Here is a 23,164-nt window from a genome sequence, read left to right on the forward strand (position 1 = left end):
TGTGTCTTTTATTAAGTCTTTTATCAACCATGAAACCTTTTACTTTCCAGCTTCAAATAGAACATTATTTTATGACAGTGCTTCACATCTATTCAGTAGGTTAATTGTTTACCCTATTTCTCAGTCTGATAATCTGCACAAACTATAGTTTCTTTGGAAGAAGAGCTTTGTATAAGACATGTCATAAGAGCATGGTGTTATTTTTGGGCCTATTAAGTCATTTAATGTTTTTTTTTTAAATTATCTGCAAGTTTCGTTTTCCAAAGATATAAACAAAAATATTTAGGAGACTGTGCATAGTTGTAAAAGTATCCTATGGATATTTTTTTATCCATAAAAAATAAAGATGGAGCTTAGTATAATATTATTGCAGTAGCCATCCAGGTATAAATAGAGATAAATCTGAGTGGGAGGTGGGACAAATCAAAAGGGGGGAAAAAAACCCTGATGATCAGTGAATCATGAAATGTTACCAAATATGAAAACAAATGAGGTTACAGAAGGTGAAGTTCAGGAAGTGGTGAATAATCTTACCAAAAGTATTAGAGCAGCATAAATAAATTAAACCATTTTGTCCCCATTCAAGTTTAAAATAGATTTTATCACCAGTCAACAGTGAAAAGCTGGTTTAATATTTTTGAGAACCACAAATCACACGCCACTTCACCCTATCTATGGTTTATATTCTAGAGAAAAGAGGTGCCATTCTCCCCATTTTCCTTTGCTCCCTGCCCAAACGGCCCTGCATAATTTTTATCCTTGTAGTTTTCTCCCACGTGCCTATCAGATAAGTTTTCTTATGGGAAATTATGGTGCTGCATCTGATATTTTTCTTCCCTCCCTCTTTTTCTTATTTATCTGCCCATACCTCCAAGTTCAGACGGTATTCTTCTGCCAACCACACCTGAAGCAAATGAACAAAATCCCCCAGCAGCTAACTATGAGCTCACAAGAGGATAATCTATCATACAGAAGAACAAACCCAATGTAACCATGAAAGCATTTAAGGCAACACATCCCATGTCAAATAGTTTTGTTTCGAGCTTTAGCTTTAATTATAAGTTGCCATGTACAATGATGACATAGTGTTATAATAGGCACATAGAATGCACTAATCTGATAGTATATCTTGGCGTTCAACAATAGGTGCAGTGAACCAGCCTAAGCTGCTCATTCTGGACATATCTGCAAACTCCACCTAGATACTTATCAGTCTCTTTAATTAAGTGGAGGGAAACATCTTGAGGACATACCCATAATAACAGACTTCCATGAGAGGAGAATCACTGCGATCCACCAATAACCTCTTTTTACTCCCAATAGTTGGGGTTAATTTCTAGCATTACTTCTGCTGGGGGTTCACATGGGTTCGTGCAATCCTCTAGCTAGGATTCTGCCCATTTCGGCGAACCCCCAAATGCCACCGCTGGCTGGCCACGCCCACTCTTCCCCTCCCAGGAGCCTACACGCGGCCCATTAATCATGCCAGGTATGTGCAGGACCTGCACGGAGGCTCCGGGAGAGGGGGGAAATGGGCCTATTGGAGGTTCCAGAAGTCTGTTTCTGGCCTCCAGAGGGCTTCCGGAACCTGGGGAAACAGTTTCCCCCTTCCCAGAGGCTCGAGAAAAACCTCCGGAGCCTGGGGAGGGTGAAAAATGCCCCCCCCCCCCCCCGGTGGTGCAGGAGGCCAACTAGGCCATGCTCACCATGGCCAGGTCCACCCAGCAATGGGGCAGCAAACCTGTTGCTGCAATTTTTGAAGCCCACCCCTGCTTCTAAGCCCCAATTCTGGAGCCATTGGAGTGAGTTTCAGAGTGAAAGCAAAAGAGAACAAAGCCAAGCAATCTGTGAGAGAAGGTTGCAGGAGAAGCTTCTGTATTTCCTGTTCAGAATACCAGCAACTTCATTCCTCCACCACCACCACCACTCCTGTTGCTGAATTTTCCACATATCCTCATCACCTTTCCATGACCCCTGGACAATGCTCAGTCTAAGCTAGGCTTTGATGCACACCCTTCGGGGATCATTGTAGTTGTGCCTGTAGTTCTGCGCACCTCAGTGCCCAGCTGTGGGCACGTTGGCATCTTGCCCAGCCAGAATGTTAGAGTGAGCAAAGAATGTGAAATGAGAAATACACCTTTAGAACATCATGGAGACATTTAGGTCACTGAATCCAATTCTTCTGTAAGAATTCAAATGAAGGCATGCCAGACAAGTGGCTTTCTAGCTTTTACCATGGGTTTCAGGAAAAGCAAACTAAAATTTGATGTATGTTACAGTAGGGAAAAAGTATCACTCTGAACCTCTCATTGATTCTGTGTATTCATAATGAAGTACCGTATTTTTCAGAGTATAAGACGCACCTTTTTCCCTCAAAAAAGAGGCTGAAAATCTGGGTGCATCTTATACACTGAATAGAGCATTTGTTGCCTCCAGAAACTCCGCCCCTTCACCAAAATGCCTGTGCATAGCTTTTAGGAGGCTTATAGAGTGCTCCTGGGGGCTGGGAAGGGCACAAATGTGTGAAAACTGGCCATTTTTTGCTCAATTTTGACCCCCCAGCCCCCAGGAGCACTCTATAAGCCTCCTAAAGGCTATGCATGGCAATTGTTTTGAAAAATAAAAACAGGCACGTTTTCACGAAAAACGGGCTATTTTTTTGTTTGTTTTTGCCCCACCCCTGGAGCACTCTTCCAACCCCCTAAAGGCTATTCATGCACTTTGTTTTTGAAAAAAAGGGACCATTTTTGCAAAAAACGGGCCATTTTTGGGAGGTCTGCAAAGTGTAAAAACTTTTTTTTTAATTTGCCTCTTCAAAATCTTGGTGTGTCCTATACTCTGGTGCATCTTATACTCCGAAAAATATGGTATGTCAAAAGATTCTACCTCTGGTCTAGTTATATCTCAGGAGAGGAGCACAAGCTGTCTCGCCTTCCCACAGGCATGTCTGGCTCTCTATGTATCATTGGCAAACATGTTCATTAAGTGATCTTGGACAAAAACAGGACTAATATGAGAACTATATTTACTCTCTTGAAGAAAGATGGATTATTAACACAGCAATACATAATGAATATCATGGCCTATCTGCTTGCTATAAGATGATTTTGCCTTGTCAGTTTCCCAGATAAAAACTATTCATCACTCATTTGGCTTTACAGGCAATGGATTTTATAGATGTTGGCCATCAAATGGGAAGGTCCAGATATTCAGGTAGATAGCATAATCAACTACGGAATTGCCTCAACCTTGGTTGATCTTGCTCATATATAGTCAACAATGTTCCTTTAGTTTGGATTACTTATGCCAACATTCTGAATGCTTTGGAATCCCTATCCTACATGTCACACCTGATCTGTACACACACACACACACACACACACACACACACACACACACACGACACTGCTGCTTCAATCCACATAGTTTCAAGATACTCTGCCTTTCCCTATAAAAGGAACATGATAAATGTTATAGTACAGTGGTGGGATTCAAATTTCTTTGCTACCGGTTCTGTGGCTTTGTGGGCGTGGCAGGGGAAGGTTACTGCAAAAACCCCATTCCCTCCCCACCCCACTAACCTGCTTTCCATCTCTGTTCTCCTGTTCAGGGCAACAAAAGAAGATCAGCTGGGAGGCAGCGGGGGCGGAGCCAGCCTCCGAACTACTCAAAATTTCCACTACCGGTTCTCCAGAACCTGTCAGAACTGGCTGAATACCACCTCTGGTATAGTACAAATGATCTCTTCAGTTTAGAATTGTTAAGACAACTTCTCTATTACCACCCCCCCTGTTATTTAAACAAATCGCCTACTCAGAGCCTGTCTAATATCATGTTTTACTTTACTTTATGCCAATGGACTCAGACAGACATTTTTTATTTCCAGTGATGGCATCCATACTCTGGAACAGTCTTCCCTCTGGTTTGGAAGCTAAGATTATCCTTGGGGATAATCTGTGGAAGGTGGTAAAGACCATACTGATACTAAGACCCTTGGAGCAGGGGTGGGTTCCAGCAGAGACTACTTCTGGTTTGCTCAGGGACACGCCGCACGCCCGTTTTGCACGCATGCGCAGTACAACTAAAATTGCTCTGCGCATGCGCAGAAGCAAAAAACAAGATGGAGAATCAGCTTAGGGGTGTGTCAGGCCTGGCCACCCAGGCTGCCAAGCTACTACCAGTTCAAGTGAACCAGTCTGAACCGGTAGGAACCCACCACTGTCTTGGAGGAATAATCGTATGGATGTCCTGGACTGCCAATTACAAGACAATGGCATGTACAGATCTCCTAAAAATATTGCTGGGGCCTTGTTTGTATCCTTAAGAAGTTAATTTTCCCCAGGAATCACATACGTTGGTCTCAGTTTTTGCTTTAGATGAAATTTCATACAGGATTCTACTAGGTACAACAGTGTGAAATTGTAGGCTTCCTTATATTGTGTTTACACTACTGTGTCAATCCAGGTAATGTGATCTCTAGAACTGGGACAAGCAATCACTGGTTGGATTTAAGTCCAAAACATCTGGAGGGCATCAGGTTGGTCTAGAGCAATCAAGAGAGACAAATAATATATTGTTTAAGAAAGCATCTTAGTAATACTTTAATTATTCAGTACATAAAAGGAGAGCACCGAGGATTTTTCAACTTAGACTGAAGGTAGGCAAGGTAAGATATAAAACAGATATAGGCAGCCGTGCAGAGCTGCAGGCAAATGTGTGCAGCAAATCAGGAGCTTGGAACAAGAAGTTCAGACAATTAGGATAAAAGAGATGATAAATATAAGGCGGCTTCTACTATCGCTGGATGTTATTACTCAAGGAAAGTGCTAAAGAGACAGGAAGCCCTCTTCATTCTTACTTCCCAGAAGAATTAACTATTTTCTTTGGTTAATGTCAGCCTACCGGTTGGCTGGTATATATGGCCATCACAAGAAATTGGGAAGATTCTTCTGCCTCCTAAAAACTTGTGCCAGGGTGTCTATGGAAATTCTTAGTCATCCAGGTCATGGTTGTCCTAAAGGTTTTTTTTTCCCCAGAGGCAGCTGGACTTTCTGGTTTTTCTTTGAAGATGTTTTGCTTCTCATCCAAGAAGCTGAAGAAGCTTCTGGGTTGAGAAGCGAAACGTCCTTAAAGAAAAAACAGAAAGTCCAGTTGCCTCTTGGGAAAAAAAAGCACCTTTGTGCCAGGATGCTGACATTTCATGGGCTTTTACCATTGAGATTGTGCAATGCAGGTAGAATAAAATTCCAACCCTTCATGCAGAAACATTTTTTTGTTGGGAAACACTTTGTCCCCACCTGGTCAGCCTTCCTTATTATATACTGAGAAGCTGCAGGACCAGAGCTCACCCCATGGGGCAGCAATCAACAATTTCTGACTATTGTCACCTTACAAATTTTAGACTGAATTTTTAATATTTCCTTTTAGGGCCAAAGGATCACAGGTAAGTAATTTCAGATATGATTTCAGTTCAGTAATCATTAATGCTACCCTCTCTGCTTTCTCTCTCTCAATGACCTCCAGTTTTAATGCACACCCATTGCCCCTTTAAATACAATTAGGTAGACTATGAAGCAAGACCTTCTTTAATTGTATGGTAGCATCTTATTACTGTGGGAGGTTAATGCTAATCAATGATAAATTGGAAAGACAACATCAAAATGAAGATTAGTACATACAATAATTTATCCCTTTGGCATACGAAACCCTTGACATAAATCTGTAGAAGAACCCACTCAATCAGTTTCTGAATCATAGGCTGTAATTTATCCAATAAGTCCTGGCTAAACAAACCTTACTGCAATATAAGAGGCCTAGGTTGAGCGTGCCAGAAAGTGCTTAACAGATCCCTGGATTTCCTTTACTGAGGAATGGAGAGATGGCTGGTTGACCATCATAGATATACAGTGTCAGTTGTGCCTCCTTCAATAACCAAGAAAGAAAACTCCCAACTCCATTGTTTGTGGAAGTAAAGATACTTTTACTGGTTATGAAAAGATAGCAGCGAAAGAAAAGCAAGATCTGAGGCAAAAAGGCGCGAACAGGTACATATCAAACGTTTGCCCAGCACCTCCCCCAATCACCCCAACCCAATGACAAATCTGCAACTCCCAAAGGTGTCATGTGGGGTGCATCTTCAAAAACCTCATTCAGTCGGTATGCAGAGATGGTTGACCTTGACCAAGTCCAAACACAGGCCATCAGCATGCTCAGAAGATGGTGAGAACCAAACTCCCTCCTGATAACTTCTCCAGCACCATAAATTCCCCACCCCACACACCTCAGGCCCCCTCCCTCTCCGTTTCTATGGCAGCCGATAGCAAGCAAGCGAAGTAGATGCCGACATACGGCTTGTACTCTATTTTTGAACCAAAACTTTTGCACGATTGTGCTAAAGAATAGATTTAATTTGGGAGGCTCCTCCAGCAAAAGTGAAATAACAAGAGTATTGATATGTCAAAATTCATATTTACAACAATGCAGACTGGGAGTAGGGAACTTGCTGTTCTCCAGATACGGCAGAACTACAGTTTTTATAATCCCCCATGCTGGATATATGCTTGCCACATCTCTTCCAAGCCTTTCTTGGAGATACTGATGATGACTACAATTCAGACTGCTTGCACTGGGGCTGTGCCAGACATTCATTTTACAAAATAGGATAGCATGAGCAAAGCAGTCCTTCTTGAAGAGTTCAGCCAGCTGAGTCCTTTAGAAAGCTCATAAAGTTCTTCCATAGCTGCCTCTGTTGATGATGCAGGCAACAAAGAACACATCTGCTGGGACTGTCCTTGGAGTAACGATGCTTCAAAGCTGCAGCTGCTTAATGCTTTGGATTGTTGGAAGAAATGTCCTTCTGGGGTTCAGTTCCAAGTGGGGAAAAAGACGCTGGAAACATGGAGGCTGCTTGGAAAGGTGGTTTTAATGGTAGACAGGACCACAGGGCTTGAGGTCCTGGGGAAAAAGGTGATCACATGCTTCAAGATGTTGGGTGAAGAAGAAAAAGGGCTGAGATGCTGAAGGTCCCTGGTTTTATGCCCTCTCTGGCCTTTGATCTTGAGCTTGTATTCTGATTGGTTGTCAGACTCCCATGAGGCCATACAGGGGCAACTCTGTAGGCTATGCTTTGAGTCCAAGTTTGGTTGCCTTGCTGGCTGATGTAATTTTCCCAGGTGCCATGTGGTGAGTTTCTGTAGAGGGCCAATCCTACCTTTGTTATGTAGAGTAGACTATCTCACGCTTTTATGCCTCATTGACAAAGGTAGAGGCTATTAAGAGTGAATCTGTTTCCAGCCTAAATGCATGTTTCCCCATTTTTTATCCAGGGAAATATAATATTCTGCCTTCTTAATATTTCCCAGGATATTTTATTTTTCTAGCAGAGGGGTGGATTTTAACTTCCTACAGAATGGAATACTCTAGTCTTCCTAACATGCCTTGTAGCACCTCTTTGAGATACTTTGTGCGGTCCTAGTTTTCATCTAATGTTCTACCACTAGGCCACAATCATTACCACCAGCTTGCTCACATCTAAATTGCATTTCTTTTGAGTTAGTACGGCCAGGGCCATTGTAAATTAAACTTCAGCATTTTCCTAGTCTGATCACTTTGCTCATAATACATATCTTCAAAAACCACAAAAGAAGCTATTGCAAAATAAACTAACCATACTGTTGAGGGGAAAAAAGCCTTCAGAAATGATACAGTAGATTGAGGCTACTTTTCTTATATTCAAATTCACTCAATTAATTCTGCCATTTTATTATATGCAGTTTTCAGATGACACTCCCCACCCCTCTTCCCCTGGTAGCTTTAGGGTTCCCTGATTGGAAAACTGAAGACAGACAGTTTGGATCTTGGCAGCTGCCCAAAGACATTGAGCTCCACCTTCAATCCAACTTCCTTCCTTCCTCCCTCCCTCCCTTCCTCATTCCCTCCCCCTCCCTCCCTTCCTCCTTCCCTCCCTCCCTTTCCCCACCCTCCCTTCCTTCCTTTTCCCCTTCCCCTTCCTTCCTTCTTCCTTCCTCCTTCCCCTCCCTCCCTCCCTTCCCCTCCCTCCCTTCCTCCCTTCTCCTTCCTTCCTTCTTTCCTCCCTCCCTCCATTTCCCCTCCCTCCCTCTCTTCCCTTCCCCTTCCTTCTTCCTTTCTACTTCCCCTCCCTCCTTCCTTCCCGTTCCCTTCCTTCCTTCCTTCCTTCCTTCCTTCCTTCCTTCCTTCCTTCCTTCCTCTTCCTTCCTTCCTTCTTCCCTCCCTCCCTCCCTCCCTCCCCCTTCCTTCCTTCCATTCATCCATGATACAAATGGGAAACCTGTGATTTTCCAGGTATCATTGTACTACAAACCCCATTATCCAACTTTACTGCCTACTTTCACAAAGGCCGCAGTCTTAAAAGGACCTGGAGGAGCAGAGAGGTCCCTTAAGGCTTTTGCATGAGTAACCTCTTCTGTTGGCCCAAGTTAAGAACCCCTCCAGCAAGCTCTGCTTAATGTTCCAAATACATCAACAAGGTTACCAACATCTGTGTGGGAACTTGAATTCAATCATCAAGATTCACAAGATGAGAGTGCCCTCAGGTAGCGATCTTTATGTAATCAGTTTTAGGAAACAAAAAGCCCCCTGTTTTATCTGTGAATCATTGGCACAAAGTGCACTTCATTTTCCCATCTGAAACAAAAGGATTCCAAAATGCTTTACAGGACTCTTTGAAATCCATATTTATGCATGTTCTTGGCTGAAGGACAGCCATCCAGGAATTCTAATCGACGCTCCAGCCAAAAACACATCATCCCCTTGTGCTAACTTGTGGAATGAAGAGCAGTTAGTATCATTCACGTTACTTATATTTAGCAATCGCTTGCAAGTACTAAATATAAATCTGGCTCAAAACGGAGAATGTCTGGCATGCAATGTTTCACAAAATAGAGGGTAAAAACAAAAGAAAACAAGAACTTTCTAACACAGAGCGAGCTTTCTCAATGACTTTTAAGATGCTAAACACAGCAATATTCACTCTTCGTTTCCCATTGATTGTCTGTCTCAAAAATTATAAAACCACAAAAACTGTAATTCTCAGTTACCCCCAAAATGAAGGTCAAGTCTCGTTCCAAATTAGAAAACTCTTTCCAAATTAGTATCTCTCTGGTTAAAAGTAGATCCCACTTGAATCAATTCCTGTTGGATTCCTTGATAGAATAGAATAGAATTCTTTATTGGCCAAGTGTGATTGGACACACGTGGAATTTGTCTTTGGTGCATATGCTCTCAGTGTACATAAAAAGACAAGATACATTTGTCAAGAATCCTAAGGTACAACACTTAATGATAGTCATAGGGTACACACAAGCACTCAGGAGACAATATCAATATAAATCGTAAGGATAAAAGCAGCAAGGTTACAGTCCTGCAGTCATAAGGGAGAGGAGATGGGTGATAGGAACGATGAGAAGATTAATAGTGATAGTAATGCAGACTTAGTGAATAGTTTTTCAGTGTTGAGGAAATTATTTGTTTAGCAGAGTGATGGCGTTCGGGGGAAAAAACTGTTCTTGTGTCTAGTTGTTCTGGAATGCAGTGCTCTATATGTCGTTTTGAGGGTAGGAGTTGATGAATATGTCTTATTATGCAACTGCTTAGGAAAAAGAGGTGTGACAGAATTGGGCCCTGCTCAATGACATGACTAGGTTTACACATCTCACCAAGCTTAAATATGCTTTGTTTTGAGTTCCAAGCAAAATAGAGGTGGAAGGGACTTTGGAAGTCTTCTACTTCAACTCCCTGCTCAAGCAGGAGACCTGGTACCATTTCAGATAGATGGCTGTCCAGTCTTTTCTTAACAACCTCCAGTGATGAAGCACCTACAATTTCTGAAGACAAATTATCCCGTTGGTTAATTGTTCTCACTGTTAGGAAATTTCTCCTTCATTTCACATTGCTTCTTTGGCTTAGTGTTGTGTGGACCCACCTATTACCATTTCTAAAGTGTGATTGATAACTTAGCACTACATGTAAACCAGTGGTGGGTTTCAATTTTTTTTAGAACCTCTCATGTAGGTGTGGCCTGCTTTGTGGGAGTGGCTTGCTGGCCATGTGACTGGGTAGGCGTGGCCAACTTGTAAAATGTGGTGAAACTCACTTAACAACGCTCTTGCTTAACAACCAAAATGTTGGCTCAGAAACTCTGGCATTTGAAGCACCCAAGTCTTAAAGCTGTCAAGTTACAAGACCCTTGCACCCCTAACCCTTTAGAGAAAAAAACCCCAGGGGTGTTCAAACTTGACAGCTTTAAGACTTGTGGACTTCAACTCCCAGAATTCCTCCTCTGGCTCTTCATCTTGATGATGTGCAGACAGGCGTGGGGAGGGAGCTGGAAGCGGTTCTAAATAGCACTGTAGATTTGTGGAACCTCTTCTATAAAAGAGGTTAGAACTGGCAGGAACTGGCAATGAACTGAGTTACTGTACTTAGCAAACCAACAGTAGCAAACTATGACTTAGGGCTGTGTGTGATTTCATTATATTGTATATTTAAATTTAGATGCAGTATTTATCTATGATAGGTTATACCCTGGAGAAAACAGAAAAATATAAGATTCATGCCTCTATGTTTATTATATGCTGCTATTTCTATTGTTGAGCAATAACCCAGAGTAGATACAAAAAAATTAATCTACAGAATCTAGCATTCTGTAAAAAAAATTTTTTTTTTGAAAAAACCCAAATCCCAAAGGCTTCTTTTACCCATGTGGATTTTTCTCCCCAGTGGATTAGACCAATGAATGCAAGCTCCAGCCACAACTCAATCATTATCTCTTGTATGGGCACGTTTCAGTTTGTGCCAGTGGTAACTGATGGTATCATATCCCAAGCAACTTCTAATTCCCACTGTAGGCAACTCTATGTGAATTAGACAATTGGCCTAGATAAGCCAATAATGATCCAGCTTACCAACAACTTAAGCCATCCTTCCACAACGATCATGCTGATTGGAGAATTCCAAACATCTGAAAGTTTGGGTTTGTGTCAATAAGTTCTTTTTCATGTGCTACTGTCCCTTCAAATTTTAACTGATGTGTCTACTTTTGTCTTCTCCTAAAAGAGAAAGTGCTTTATCCAAATAGAGAACAAGGGAGGTCTCAAACCAGTGGTGAAATTCAATTTTTTTTTACTACCGGCTTGGTGGGCGTGGCAGGGGAAGGATACTGCAAAATGCCCATTCCCTCCCCACTCCTGGAGGAAGGATATTGCAAAATCTCCATTCCCACCATGTTCTGGGGCCAGCCAGAGGTGGTATTTGCTGGTTCTCCAAACTACTCAAAATTTCCACTACCGGTTCTCCAGAACCTGTCAGAACCATGCTGGTCTTGTTGTATTCGGGTCTTTTCCCATGTAAGATTGAGATTGTCTTGGTAACATTTTCGCGAGGTCCCATTCATCATCTTCAGGCTGGTGTTTTCGGCTTCGTGCTTGTGCGATTAAGGCATGGCTGGAGCTGTCGTCTTTCTATAAATCTTGGTGGGGGTGTGTGGAGTGCTGGCTTTGTTGCTGTAAGTGGGTTGTTTGGCTGTGTAGTTGCATCCTGATTGGTAGATGGAGTTGATGTTTGTAGATTGGTCGGCTGTTTTGCATCATCCTGTGTGGCTGAAGTGCTGGCTGTGTGTCCGTTATTCTTTTGTGTTGTAACGACATGGGTGGTGGGTGGGGTTCGTTTGTTGACTAGGGCTGGTTTCCAGATATCTGGTAGGCGGGAGGTATCATCACGTTTATTCATGTTGTGGGGGTGTTTCTCTATTTCAATGGCTTCCATAATTATTCTCTTGTTGAAGTGTTCTGTTTTGGAGATTAATATGGTTCCTTCAAAATCAATTTCATGTCCTGTTGCTTTATTTAAGGTGCTGGAAAAGGGAGGAAGCTTTTTTTTTTTTTTCTGATTGCGTTCTTGTGTTCTGCAATGCATGCATTTATTCTCCTATTAGTTTGTCCATTGTATGTGGCAGGCCAGATTTTGCATGGTACTTCGTAGACTTGCTGGGTTGTAGGTTTTGTTTCTTTATTGTTTCTATGAAGTGGAGTGAGTTTTGTATGTGTGAGGTGATGGATTCTGTGTAGGGTTGAAGTTGTTTGGCGAGGAATTTGGCAAGATTCTGTAGAGGTGAGCCTATCCAGCTGACTATGGGTCTGAGTGGTGTTTCTTCTTTGTGTATCTTGGGGAGGCCATAGAGCTTGGGGCATCTGGATGATTTCTCTCTGGGGATGATTCTTTGCTGGATCTCTTCACTGATGGGAGAGGCTTTTATTTTGGATTTGGTGGTTTTTTCCAGGTAGGTGGTGGGATCTGTGTTTAGAGGTTTGTAAGCGGGATCTTGGAGTAGTTTGGATAGTTTGGCTTGGTAGTCAGACCTGTTCATCACCACTGTGGCGTTGCCTTTGTCTGCTGGAAGAATGATTATGTTGTCTTTCCTCAGGTTGGTGAGTGCTTTTTGTTCTTTCTGTAAGTTGCTTCTGGGTGGATTGCTGGAGCAGAGGACGTTGGTGACTTCAAGTCTGATTTATTGGCTTCATCTGGGTTGATTTTGGTGAGGGTAACTTCAACTCTACATATGATGTTTTCAGTGGGGATGTGTTTAGGGGCGACTGCAAAGTTGAATCCTCTGGAAAGGACATTGGTTTCTGCTGTGGTGAGGGTCCTGTCTGATATGTTGTGTACTGTTTCTTTCATGAGTTGCTGTGGAGTGGGGTTGGGCTCCTATTGTTTTTCTAGTCTGTGGAGTTTGTTGGTGTGTGTGTTTGTCTTGTAGGAAGGTTCTGTGTCAGCTCTCCAGAGGGCTAGTTGTTTGGATTTGTCCCAGAGTGCTGGGTGGATTTTGTTGCTGAGTTTGAGGTGAAGAGTGAGTAGGTCCTGGTTGGTTTGGTCTAGTAGGAATCTTTTCTTGTGGATTTTGTTTCTTTTTTTATTCATTCTTTTATTTTTTGAACAGACACAAACAAACGAGACACAACAAACACAATAAAAACATATTCCATTACAAATTATAAAAAGTGTGTCAATTGGTTACAAAGAACTTTCATGCATCCCTTCCACAGTCATCATCTATAATCCATATCAAATTATATATTTTACATCAGATATATTTATATATATTACTATCATCATACTTCATCCTTCATGTGACTATAGTTGTTTTAACATCCCTTTATAACAAATATTCCAAAATTCAAAGCAAAACCACATAATGGCATTTCATTGTTTATTTTCAATATCATCCAACAATATTCTATCTTTGTGAAACGTTCTAAATAAATTAATTATGTTTGATAACAAAGTTTCTAAACCTCCTTTCTTAATCACTTTATATCACAATTTATATCCAATTTCAATATTATAGGCTTTCATACATACGGTAACTAAGTTTCAAAACTTCCTTTCATGGTCACCATTTAAAAATGTACACCAAATTTTATCTTGTCAAACCAATACATATGTATACATTATATCATTATCAATATCTATCTAGCTTTTTCCATTATCACTTCATTTTTAACATAATGCTCTAATTTTAACTATTTAGCTAGTATTTTGTTAATAGTTTTCATGTCTCAACCTGTGTCTTTCCAGTAGTAGTACAGTCTTATTTCTTTTGCCTCATGTGGGATTAATCTTCTGGTTATTTCCTTAATCAATTTTGTGTGGACTTCTCTTCGCACCTTGTTGCTTGTTGCATGGCTTATAAATTCTCAAAACCCTCCATCAGCTTCTTTAATCAGCTTATCTTTGGTTATCAGTAGTGCTTTTGTCAAAGTTCCTCTCCTTAAATTCATCAATTCTTCTCTTTTTTCTCCTTCTATACCTTGAAATCAGGGGTAGCGCTCCTTTCCATCTCTCTTCCCTTTCCATGTTCCATTCTTTCAATTTCCAACCACGCACAGATCACTGTCAATATCCACAATTATCTTGCCTCTTTGTTCATTTTTCCCTTGGGTTTTTGAGACTCTAACCTCCACTTTTTCCATTAGTTGGTTATCTTCAATTTCATCAAATTTTGCTATATTGCCATCTATATTTTCCAATTTCTTCTCAATTCTCTCTGATATTTCTAATAATTTTTGAATTGCAAACATAATCTGTTGTAATGTTATGGTTTCTTCTTGGTATTGTGTCATTGTCCAATTTATAAACACTGCCACTCTAGTTGGAAAACAAAGCTTTGTTTTTTCACTTCTCTCTCACTGCCAAAGAGACATCCAAAGGGCACCTGCATAAACAACCCATCTTATCTCTTTGCAAGCTAAAACCTTTGAAGTGCTAGGTCAAAATGATCAAAGAAAAGAGAGAGAAAAATATTTCCAGAACTCAGCCTCCAACCTCCAAGTGGCAGTGTAACTTCTTTTCCCTCTGATGTTACTGCTCTCTTTATATTCCTTTTATATCCTCTTTATATTCCAAGCTTAAAAGAAACAAGGCTCTTAAATAGAACAAAAGAAAAAAAAACCATCCAAGCCAGTATTGTGAAAATTAAAAAAAAAAGATTTAATCCATAGGTTTAAAAAAAAGTAGTAGAAGAAAAGCCAATACTTTCACTTTAAAAAGTAGGAAGTGTTTGCAAAACTTCCATCCAGAGAAGACAATTAAAAAAAAAAGATAACACACTGTCCAAAATAGCTTAAATTCACTGCTTATTTTCTTTTATTTTCTTTACAAGTTTGATTTGGTTTTAATCTTTTTTGGGCAGTCTCTTTTGTAAAAATAAATTTTCCTCTGGTTGCAGAGCTGTCCCGACTTCAGCAGCTTGGGACTGTGCTTCTATCGCCGGCTAGAAGAGATTCTCTTGGATCAATCAGGGACTTTGCGATGTCCCTGAGATCAGAAAGACATACTCTTCCCTGTCATCTTCTCTTTGGGACAGTTTAGGTCCAGATGGACCACCCAGCGGTAAAAGAATTGGCTGCAATCTCGGAGCTCCGAGATCATACGTCCATATTGTCGTGACGTCAGCTCCTTTCGTCTGGTTTCTGATTAGGGCTAATTCAGTTCTTTTGAGGATCATTTCAGTGGCTGAGGTTTTAGAATGGAATTTTCGTTGGAAGCATGTGAGGATCACGCTTTTGTCTCAGCAGTTGCGTAGGAATGTGAGGTCACATAAGATGGTGGCTCTTCGGACTTCAAGTTTCTCTTAGGTCCTGGTGAGCAGGAAGGTTTCCTCCCCATAGAGGTAAGATATTTGTTTTCATAGATTTTTACTGGTGTAGATGTGCTGGTCTTGTTGTATTCAGGTCTTTTCCCATGTAAGATTGAGATTGTCTTGGTAACGTTTCAGCGAGGTCCCATTCGCCATGTTCAGGCTGGTGTTTTAAGCTTCGTGCTTGTGCGAGTAAGGGGTGGTTGGAGCTGTCGTTATTCTATAAATCTCGGTGGGTGGGTGTGGAGTGCTGGCTTTGTTGCTGTAAGTGGGTTGTTTGGCTGTGTAGTTGCATCCTGATTGGTAGATGGAGTTGATGTTTGTAGATTGGTCGGCTGTTTCGTATCATCCTGTGTGGCTGAGGTGCTGCCTGTGTGTTCTTTTGTGTTGTAACGACCTGGGTGGGGGGTGGGGTTCGTTTGTTGACTAGGGCTGGTTTCCAGATGTCTGGTAGGCAGGAGGTATCATCATGTTTATTCATGTTGTGGGGGCGTTTCTCTATTTCGATGGCTTCCATAATTATTCTCTTGTTGAAGTATTCTGTTTTGGATATTAATTTGGTTCCTTCAAAATCAATTTCATGTCCTGTTGCTTTAAGGTGCTGGAAAAGAGAGGAAGTTTTTTCTTTTTTTACTGACTGTGTTCTTGTGTTCTGAGATCCGTGCATTTATTCTCCTATTAGTTTGTCCAATGTATGTGGCAGGGCAGATTTTGCATGGTATTACATAAACTCCTTGGTTTTCTAGCTGGATCTTATTATATAGTCTATTTTCAAATCTCAATCTTACACGGGAAAAGACCTGAATACAACAAGACCAGCATACCAGAATGGTAAAATCTATTATAATAAATCTATTGTATTTATTATTATATAATAAATCTATTATAATGTGACTTAGCACTTGTTGATTCTAATACCAATGGGATCAGCAAAACAAACAGAACCATTCATAATTCTCCAAGTGTAAATTCTAGAACCCGTCAGACTGAACCACCATAGCCATGCATGGGTGGAGGAATGCAAAATAGTCATAGAATGTTCTGATTCTTAAATGGACTGTTCTGAGATTCCAGATGAGGCCCAACCTTCAAATGTCTTTTTCCAAACTCTTTTCTTTTGGAGCTGGAATGTTCCATGATAGAACATTTAGTACATCTTAATTATGGGATTTGCCACTCACCCTCACAACAGATTCCTGCAATGTAATGTCACAGCCATATTGTGGTTAACCTTGTTTAAAGATACTTCATTGCAAGATCTTCTGGAAGCTTGAGGGCATCTGCAAATAAGATGTGAAAGTTCAGTACGAACTTGGGGAGAGCGCATGAGTCAAAAGAAGTTACATTCTATCGTCTATTATATAGTCTATTTTCAAATTCATCCACTGTTTATTTTAAATAGGTCAGAATGATAGATGTTCCAAACTTTGGATGGCCACTAAGTAACACCGGATAGACACAGAATTATATAACTCTTTGCAGCCATGTACAACTCATCTGAATTTTTGCAACCCAGATGTGATTAGAACTATGTTAGGGGACTTCTCAATATGGCTTCGGATCATCACTGCAGCCTATGATTCTATGCCATTGACATCAGTGGGCAGCTGAGGCTGAGTCAACGTCTGGAGCTGCAGGAAACACAAGATGTGAAGTTGCAATTTGTAACACTGAAGTTCTGAAGAACCTGGCTGTGAAACTTTTTCAACTGTCAACAACTTCTGGTTTCTGGGATGTTATTACCATCACCACCATTTCACTAGTTTTTGCCACCAGTATTAAGAAAAAGAAAGACTGTAGCACCCAGTTGGCCAAAGTCCTTCTAGCAAGTACTGTAAATATTTTAAAAATTGCCTAACAGACAAATAAGAGCTTGCAGGCATCAGAGCACTGGTTGGGTGCAATCAGTCAACTGGACCAAGCAGTACGGGATTCACAGTATCTCAGGGTTGACTTTGCACTGAGGCTTTTTGCAGGGTGATATTCAAATATTTTATAGGATTTGAGAAAATGCAAGCAGTGGAAAAATGGAAATGTCTAGGGTGTCATCACCCCAAAATGATAATAATTCCTGCTTTCAATCAGTATAACTTTTAAATCTTCTGGAAAGCACTTTTAAAATCTTAAGTAATGATATAGTCCTGCGCAGCAGCACTGGGGATTCGTTGGAAACAGGTGTCTAACCCACCATAGTTATCTTATACAACAAATGTGGCAAACCCTTTGCACTGCTTAGTCCTTTCCCTTTTAGTATTAGACTGACAATGGGCCACACAGTTCATGGATTGTAATTTTAGTAAAGTGAAGTTAGACCATGTATAATTGACAGACTGTATTTTATCATAGATTTTAGTTCTTAATTATTATTATATACTAGAATTTTTAATTGTATATTTACTGAGTGTTTTTATTTGTTCTGGTCTCTTTATCTATGACTGTAATAAACTGAATTGAATAGACAATTGGCTTAGATAAGCCAATAATGATCCACTTTACAAACAACTTAAGCCATCCTTCCACAAGCATGCTGACTGGAGAATTCTGGACGTCTACACTTCCAACACATCTGAAAGTTTGGGTTTGTGTCAATGAGTTCTCTTTCATGTGCTACTGTCCCTTCACATTTGCACAAGCATGCTGTTTTCAATCAGTATAATTTTTAAATCTTCTGGAAAGCACTTTTGAAAACTTAAGTAATGACCTAAATATCATATAGCAACATCTTAATTATGGAATAACTAAACAATAAAGGAAAAGTGAACCCCCTGTTCAAAGCTGATAAAAATTGGGTGAAGTTTTGCGGAAAGGTTTGGTCATGTCATTGTTGTGTTTTATCTAGGATGTCTCACTGAGTCCTAATCTTCAGCATCTAAACCACATGAATAATTTTTTGAAGAAGGCTGGGATTTGGCAGGAAATTGCATGTCCTATCTTGTCTTGACAATATTAGCTAGCAAAATAATTGTGGTTGGTTCAGTTAAGGAGAGGGGGCAGGAAGCTAAAAGCAGGTTTCTATAGAAAAGCTGTTTGTTTGTTCTTTACTGGAATTACACATTTAATTCTGATATGGATCTTTCTGATTACCTTGGTGTTTATATACTTATCCATGGCCTATCTACACTTCAACTTACTAGAAGCCTGAAGCCAACACAAAGTACTTCTACCAATCAACGGATCGTGGGAGCCTCTGAATGTTCTCCCAGGGAAAAGTTACTCAGAAGTAGAAAAACAATAAATTGAGAGGAAATGATTTAGTTCTGCACTCCAGTTATGCTTAGTTTTGAATTAGAAAATATAATAGCCATATAATTACATTATTTTATAAAGTCCCTAATGTTGTCTTGGTGCTGCACAAAAGAGAAAGAAGCCTAATATAATCTGTTAGATTTGAAATCTAGAGAAAAGGGACTGATGGAAAAAGGAGGAAATCTAGATGTCCCTTCTGAATAAAGTATACGCTACAATGAAGCCAGTCATTGAATGCCAGTTTGTGCACAAAGCAGCATCATTGGGACTTTAGTCAGATTCCAAAGATGTCATTGCAATTTGAAGGTAGAACCAATGCTCAGAGAGGTGTAGGTTTCTTTTTGTTGGTTTCATTCAACAAAGCCTAGAGCAGTGATGGTGAACCTTTCTGGCACTGAGTGCTGAAAAGAGAGCGTGTGCGCACTCTCTCATCTGGGCCACAGAGCTGGAAGAGGAGCTGCCCAGGGGGCATGCGTGCACCCGGAAAACAAACTTCCAGTTCGCTGATCATGCACGCTGATCAGTGAGTCTTCCGGTTACTGGTGTGCATGCATGCATGACAGTCAGCTGGTCACATGCGCATGCCAGAAAATGGAAGACCAGCCCTTCCAGTTTCCGGCATTGCCACACGCACAAAGGGTCAGCTGATCATTGTGCGCACATGCATGCCAGAAACCTGGAAGAGGAATGGGTGATGCCATGCGGGCCAGGCGACATTGCTCCGTGTGCCACTTCGGGCACACGTGCCATAGGTTTCCCATCACGGGTCTAGAGAGTCTTCTACTGAAGATCCTTTATTCTGAACTCCTACATAAAGCAGGAGTATGAACATGGTCTTAATGAAAGGGCTTAATGAAAGTGCTAATAGCTCTTCTTATATGGAGGCCAAAAGATGCACATCAGGCTGCAAACAGATCCTTTGTCTGCAACTCCTTAAACAAGTGCCCCCCCCCCTTTGGGCACCAGGGATCAGTTCCACGGAGAGATGTTTTTCCATGGACCGGAGGGGGTGTGGTTTTTACGTATTGTAGGTATCCTGCAGATGGGGCTTCACTTGTTTGTATGGCCCGGTTTCTGACATGCCACTGACCAATGGTGGGATTCAAATTTTTTTACTACCAGTTCTATGGGCATGTCTTGGTGGGTGTGGCATGGTGGGCGTGGCAGGAGAAGGATACGGTAAAATCTCCATTCCCTCCCATTCCAGGGGAAGGTTACTGCAAAATCCTCATTTCCTCCCGATCAGCTGGGACTTGGAAGGCAGGGAATAGATGGGAGCGGGGCCAGTCAGAGGTGGTATTTGCCGGTTCTCTGAACTATTGAAAATTTCCGCTACTGGTTCTCCAGAACTGGTCAGAATCTTGGGAATACCACCTCTGCCACAGACCAATGCCGGTCTGCAGACTGGGGGTTGGAGACCCCAGTCTTAAATCACTTCCAGTCTTCTTCCAGGATTGCATTGCTTCCATGCAGTCCCAGGAAAAGAGACTTTTGATTTAGTAAGTATCCTCTTTTCAACTCTAGGACTCTTGGCTTCAACATCATTTTTGTTTTCCTTTTAAGAAAAGTGGCTCTCAGAGCAATGCAATCTCAGCCTTGGAAATACTTCAAAGGGGACAGGAGAGGAGAGTCAAAAGAATTGGAAGATCCTAAATTTATCCAACCCCAAACCAGTAGAAACATGGAAGGGTCAAAATAATTTCCCTGAGGAAATATTAAAACGACGACGACCAAACTGAATATAGTCAAATGTCTCTTTATTCCTTGATTCCACTTGATTGAGAGTCTGCAAATTTGAATTTAGCAGAAGTCATTTAACACTAGAGCACTCCAGCCCATCTTAGCATTGCCAGAATATGGAGGGGCCGTGCTCAGAAAATTTTGTGTGGATGCACAATGTGCTTTGTATATGCTTGCCTACATGGGTACATACAAGGTGTAAGACATAAGGGGGGAAAGGAGTATGAGTGTTATCAACTAGAAGGCTGGACATCTGAACAGGAGCACTGCATTTAGCTGAAGGTTTAATTCTGCAGATAATGCAGGTAGAATGGTTTCTGAGAGAAACAGTACTGGGAGAGGAAGAACTAAATGATAATTTGTCCAGCCAAGGGTTTCACGTATTCCTTGGTTTCCAGCAGGTAGAATGTTTCCTCCCCGGACTTTGAAGTGGTACAATCCACTTCCCACCACATCACTCCATTTCCTTATCTTCTTGTGCTCAGGTACTTACAGCCCACGTTTCTCTGGGTGCATAAATTGTGCATTCCTCTGGATGTGGAAAACATGGCTTATGCCAAGTCCTGCTACTTCAGAAGCAGTAGGGCAGGCTGACCCAGTCTGTAATCATTAACTGTTTCTGTCAACAGAAAAGACGCTGAATACTTAGAAAAAGCCGAGTGTGTTGGGGGAAATAGTTGGTCATTTACTCTACGTTACTGTACCTTGCTCTAGGAGTATGGAGAAGCTAGGAGGTGTCATCACAATAAGGTGACAAACGAGTGTATTATTTTCATCACTGCGCTTAACATTTAGGAAAAAGCAAAACTGTTTTCAGTCTGTTCTTCTGTAAAATATGCATTGTGTGTTCTCTTATGAATGTTTATGCTAGTACGGCCGAAACCAAAGATAACCTCACCCTGGATGAACAGATGCTGTTGACCAATGTATGATCTATTTCTTAAAACAACATTTATAAGGTAACCCATTTCTGACAGACATTGGACAGACTACAATAGTTTAAAACCAAAAATGCAAAACTCAGAGCTTGGATACAAGGCAGAGTCCGGTAGTGGAAATTTTGAGTAGTTCGGAGAACCAGTAAATACCACCTCTGACTGGCCCTGCCCCCATCTCTTCTCTGCCTTCCAAGTCCCAGCTGATCGGGAGGGAATGGGGATTTTGCAGTAACCTTCCCCTGGAGTGGGGAGGGAATGGAGATTTTACAGTATCCTTCCCCCGCCACGCCCACCAAGCCAAACCACGCCCACAGAACCAGTAGTAAAAATTTTTGAATCCCACCAATGGTACAACCCAATGATCAGAAAACAAATCCTTTTTTTTCCACAAGAGAAAAATCACACCAATCAATTGCTCAGTCTACTGCCTCTCTCTAAAGTTATTCTTCCCTCAACCATAGTAACCCACACCAATGATCAGCAACTGGTGCTGGTTGAGCCATGCAAGTTGAATATACCAGAGAGAAAAGAGAGAAGAAAGCAAGAGGGAATGGCAGGTAGCTGTGATAGTATCTTCAGAGTGCTTTTTGGTTTCCAGAAAGATAGCTGTGTTAGCCCTTTATAGCGACAAGAGTCTTACGGTGTGTGAAGTAGCTGATAATTTATTTTCACATCCATTTTCATGGATCAAGTAGGCTGTGTTATGTACAAGTTTAAAAGGTGAAGTTTCTTTTGACATCTGCTGACCTTCCGATGACTTTACCGATATACACAAATGATGTTCTTAGTAATAATAATAATAGCAACAATAATGTGATTTCCATTTCTGTTTGTTCTCTCTCTCCCACCCTCAACTTCCCAGTCAGCCTACAGACCTAGCATTTAAATGCTAGTTAGATTCAAACTTGATTATGGTAGCTTATTTAGATCAAGCAAAACTTAAATATAGTGTGTATGCATGTGTATGTGTTTGTGTGAGTGGTGCCACAAACTAGGTTTATCTATTTATAACCTAAATATATACTAACATTGAACAGTTCCAGAAAAAACGGACCTCATTCCAAGATTTGTTTTAGTGTGGTTTTTATTTGTTCAGTCCCATTTTTCTTCACTACGTTCACTGACCTATGTATCAAATATTGACACACTAAGCACCACCTTCTGATATCTTCTGAACGGAGGACACCAAATACAACTGCAAATATCTGAAGAACATTCAGCCAATAAGCAAACATAAAAGAATGATAAAAACAGTGGTGAAAAACAATAGAGGAATATGTAGGTACTGAAATTCATTGGAATTTTATTCAGGCTAAAAGTAGACATGTCCAACTTAGACAATGCTTTCTAGCCATTTAATTTTGATAGACATTTAAGAAGACATGAAGGTTGGATGATCCATGGTCAGGTACGTTTTTCAACTATTGCCCCCCCCACCCCCCAACCTATTTGTTCTGGGATGAAGGAGGTGACAGAACAAAATAAATGTATGCACTGAAGATAACCATCAAGACACTTTCCATTTTGGGGAAATTAAAATTAAAATATTCATGTCTGCTGCCTTGGAAATCAGAAATAACAGTAGCTACATTATGCAAATGTAAGGATGTTCACTTAAATTATGCCCTAAGTTAGTAGCAAGCATGGAGTGAAAGCCAGCATGGTTTGGGAGGAGCCCTTTGTGTTACGGGTTAAGCAGGCCCTCTTCCTCTTTCACAAGAACACCAAGGGGAAAAAAAAGAAGAAAGTGCTGTGGTTTTGCTGATATGGGATGGTTAGATGAGTCCACAGAAGCTGCACAGCAGCCATTGTTGCAAAACAGGAGGAGGTTATATTTTGTTTTTGTTTTTTTTTCAAATTGTGGTGCACAATTGGCATTGTGCAATATAGGGTCAGCAGCTAGAATGGGCTTAATATGGATAGGACTGAAAGCAAGTGTGAGGTTGCCTTCTCTGAAGGAACAAAATTGTTAACACCCCAATGTACTTCCCCTGGGACCCCTCCTAGATCTTATGCTGGTCTTCCTGACTAACCAACATTTTACTCCTCTAACCAACAATGTGTCTCA

The sequence above is a fragment of the Natrix helvetica genome, assembly GCF_964273705.1.
Source record: "Natrix helvetica genome assembly, chromosome: 3".
Taxonomy (NCBI): Eukaryota; Metazoa; Chordata; class Lepidosauria; order Squamata; family Natricidae; genus Natrix; species Natrix helvetica.